Here is a 5,000-nt window from a genome sequence, read left to right on the forward strand (position 1 = left end):
TTCCATAAAGGTTGTTCTTCGGACACTCGCTAGGGCTAGATTGAATAATTGTATTCCTTAATCAGGGCGGTTGAGGGAAGGGGCAAAACCGGGTAAGCGAGCAAAACAAAACAAATAAAAGAGAGAGAGAGAGAGAGAGAGAGAAAGCTATTCTAAGGGTACTTTTAAGTTACAGGTAGAACTATAAAGGAGTAATTTAGTAAAATAATAATAGTAATAATAATAATAATAACAATAAATAGAAATAAAAATAAATAAATGAATAGATAGATATATAAAAATTAAATATATTGTGGCCCTATGGGTGTGAAAACCGTCTTCGGGAAGGAGGCAGTTGGTCTCCCTAGCCCCTCCCAGCTGATGCCCCTCTTCTTTGTAGTACCAATGAGTGTTTTGCATATTTTCGAAATGGCTGATCATCCAGGACCCGTATTTTTCTTCTTCTTCTTCTTCTTCTTCTTCTTCTTCTTCTTCTTCTTCTTCTTCTTCTTCTTCTTCTTCTTCTTCTTCTTCTTCTTCTTCTTTTTCTTTTTCTTTTTTTCTTCTGTTTTTTTCTTTTTTCTTTCCTTCTTTTTTTTCTTTTTTTCTTCTTTTTTGCGTCAGGGAAAACCTTTTATTTGGGTCTATGAGTGATCCAAAAGTATGTCGAACTCGAGAAGGATATTAAGTATTAACGAATTATTCCGTTTTCTTCGTTATTATTCGCTATTCACGATATTCCTACAAAGGCATAAATGCAGTAATACCACTGCTATATGTATAGTTGCTCGTCGTTATCAGTGCTGTTAAAAGAACGTTCTTTTCAACTGAACATATCCAAAACTTAAGAGTTTTTTATCACTACTGAGAGAATAATAATAATTTAGTTTTTTTCACTGCTCAGCACCACAACATTTTAAAATCCATTGTGTCTAATAAACTCAGGGAATCCATATCACGAAGAAGCACTATATTAGATCCATATATTCAAGCAATGTCATCACAGACTTGGTCACTTCTAACATTCACACAAAGCTTAAAAAGAAAATGATTATTAAACAATTTGGACAATAAAGCACGAAGACCCGAGATACAGGGGGACAGAAGGAGAGAGTGAAAGGAAGGAGATGATGGAAAAGATGAGGAAAAAATATGAAGAAAACATGACTTGACTATTAGAATTTATAGTCATGTTAACAGGGTTTTATACCGGGCTTTACAGGGTGACTAAAGTAAGCTGGTTACCCAATAGGTCACAGCATAAATCACAAATTATTATGAATATATTTACACACATACATATATATGTGTGTGAGTGTGTATGTGTATATGTGTTTGCGCGCCTGTGTGTGTGTAGTTTAAAGCTAAATGTAGATAAGTATTATTCACACTGACGCCAAACGAAATAATGCATGGGAACTGACGATGCTATTGGTGCACTTCAGAGATAAAAGTACAAACGTCTTATTACAATGATTCTGTTGTGTAGCTGAACCTCAGCAAACAACAGGATGCACTCTGCAATGCGCAACATGCATAACACTCTTTCCCCACATGGCCAGAGGGTCAGTGCTTTGCTCACACTTGTTATTTGCTTCGACAAAGACCGGTTCATAAAAGGGTCAACACGACTGTCTCAGTGCATGCAAGTAGAAGATGCAGGTGTGTGTGTGTGTGTGTGTGTGTGTGTGTGTGTGTGTGTGTGTGTGTGTGTGTTGGTGTTAGTGTAGTTGTTGTTTTTCTACGTGCGTGTATGTCTAGTGGTTGTGTTTCAGTCTATGCGTATGTGTGTATATAACGGTTGTGTTTGTCTATCTGTGTGTGTATGTGTGGGAGTAATGTTTGGATAGACCCAAGGTACTTTAACACACCGGTACTTTTATGTATGTACGTGTACATAAAGACACATTTACACATACATACTCCTAAAGTACTACAGGTTTTCACCAGCATTACCTTAAGAATATATATGTGTTTGTCTTTAAGTACTCGATGTATTTTTGTGTATAGAAAAACAAATGCACAAGAAAGTGACATACTAATTAACAAACTCTTCCACATGGTATCAAGAATCATCTGTCTTTCCGTTTTTTTTTTATTATTATTATTATTATCGTTGAAAAAAAGTTAAAAAAAAAATAGTTAAAAAAGAGTAAAAAAAAATAACAAAGTAAAATAATAATAATAATAATAATGATAATAATAATAATAATAATAATAATAATAATAATAATAATAATGATAATAATAATAATAATAATAATAATAATAATAATAATAATAATAATAATAATAATAATAAAAATAATAATAATGTAAAAAAAAAGGTTGAATAGTAAGAATATAAAAGTAAAGATGCCAAAAACATAAACGAAAGTAATTACAGACATTATTTAATCTCGCGCACGACAGAAAACAAAACGACAGCAATAAAGCAAAGGTTAGAAGGAAGACTAAAGAAATTATATATAATTAAATACGAAAGACCATTATACACGATGGGTGTGCACAATCATTTTAGATCTTAATCTTTCTGTGCCTGTGTGTGTGTGGATGTGCATGTGTGGATGTACGAGCGTGTGTGTGTGTGTGGATGTGCATGTGTGGATGTACGAGTGTGTGTGTGTGTGTGTGGATGTGCATTTGTGGATGTACATGTCGGGATGTATTATATTATTTTATGAGTATTAGTATTAGTATTAATATTAGTATTAGTATTAGTATTGTTATAATCATTATTATTATTATTATTATTATTATTATTACCATCATCATCATTAATCATTATTAATATTATCATTTTATTATTAATTACTATTATTAGTATCATTGTTGTTATTATTGTCATCATCATCCCATTATCGTTATCGTTATTATTATTGTTTTATTATTACCATTATGATTACAATTATTATCATTGTTATCAATATCATTAGTATTGTTTTAGTTGTATTAGTAGTAGTAGTAATAGTAGTAGTAGTTTCATTGTCATTACTATTATAATTTCCATTATTATTAATTTTATCATTATCGTTAATGATAGTATCATTATCATTATAGTTGTTGTTATTATCATTATCATTATTACCATAATTATCCCCATTGTCATTATTATCATTATTACCATTATCATCATCATTTTTGTTATAATCATTATTTTTCATTCTCACTATTACTATTACAATTACTATCATCATTATTGCTAATACTACTCCTGTTTCTATTACTCCTACTGTTTACATCATCACTAACAATCTTGTTATAGTCGTTTTTTAGCATTATCATTATCATTACAATCATTGTTATTATTATCATTACTATTATTACTATCAACATTATTACAGTTACCATCATTTTTACTATAATCATTATCATTGCTATTGTCATTATTGATATTATTCTATTATCATTATCACCTTTATTTTTATTCTTGTTGTTGATAATGTTATCATTATTATTATCTTATTTTGATCATTGTTATTATCATTGCTGTTATTATCATAATCACTATTATTATCATTATCATTACCAATACCATTATCATATCACCATTATTATAGTTTAATTATCATTATCATTACTATTCTAACCTTTCATATCATTACCACCTTTAGTGCACTAGAATCATCAATAATACAACAATCATTCTCATTTCATTATTGCATCATCATGATTTACTCTTATTACTCCCATCACCATCACCACCATAACAATCCTATTAATGATGATAGTGATAGTAAGTCACTCAGTCCTTGCTAAAGATGAAGCCAAATGTTTCGTTCAGTATAACAATGTAAATCGGTCAAGAGGACTTCAGAAATACCCGGAGAGTGAAAGGAGGCAAAACAGACGAATCCTTATTCATTGGCTTCACTTTTTAAACATTGAGAATTCGTTCTTGTTTTAATGAGAGAGAGAGAGAGAGAGAGAGAGAGAGAGAGAGAGTGTGTATAGTTTTGCACTGAGGATTTCCTGTGTGATTTTGTTTGGATTTTTATTATTATCATTACTGTTATCATTATTAGTTTTAGTATTGTTATTATTATCATTACTATCAATATAATCGTTATTATCATTATTATCATTACTATTAATATAATCGTTATCATTATTATCATTACTATTAATATAATAGTTATTATCATTACTAATAATATAATCGTTATCATCATTATCATTACTATTAATATAATCGTTATTATCATTATTATCATTACTATTAATATAATCGTTATTATCATTATTATTATCTTTACTCCTATTATTGTTGATATCATTATCATTATTCTTATTATTTTGCTTTTTTTCATTGAAAATATTAAAATAGTAAGGAACATTTAAGGTTGAGAACCACTGCTTTAAAGACGAGATGCCTATCGGATGTGAAATTATCCATGAAGTTATAAGTCAAATGCCTACTATACAACCAGCGTGTCTCGAAATGAAGTCCGTAACGAATGTGCAGTTAGGAAGGGCCAAAAGTACGTGTTTTGGTCTTTAAAGCCGTTGGTCGTGATTGGGTTAACCGTCCAAGTGGTCTGGTCGCCTGATTAGCTCGCCGGACCTAACGGGGCGACGACCCATTCGGCCTCTCGTGCAAGTCTCGTCCCAGAAGTGGTCGTGATCATTACCTGACTCGTCGATCACTTGACGTCGTTGGTATTTGGCTTTCGTGTCTTTGCTTGGAGTTTTATTTCTTTGGATTTGCTGTGTTTTTTTTCTAGTGTCCTACATATTTTTTTTTCGTTCTCTCTCTTTCTTTCTTTCTCTCTCTTTCTCTCTCTCTAAGGTTCATGCGTTTTATCTCCTCGACTTTTTTTAGATCCCCCATTTGGTTCATATCTAAATATGATCGTTACAATCCTCACCAGCAGTTTTCTTAACCAGGTTTATTATCCTCATTACCATTATCAACTGTCTCTGTCTCTCTCCTCTAAGCGCCCCTTCCTCCTTTCTCCCGCATCCCCGGCCATTTATCATCCCCTGCTCCTCTTTCCCGGGTCTCCGCTATGCACGCCTCT

Source organism: Penaeus vannamei, chromosome 13 (assembly GCF_042767895.1).
Source record: "Penaeus vannamei isolate JL-2024 chromosome 13, ASM4276789v1, whole genome shotgun sequence".
In the NCBI taxonomy this organism is placed as follows: domain Eukaryota; kingdom Metazoa; phylum Arthropoda; class Malacostraca; order Decapoda; family Penaeidae; genus Penaeus; species Penaeus vannamei.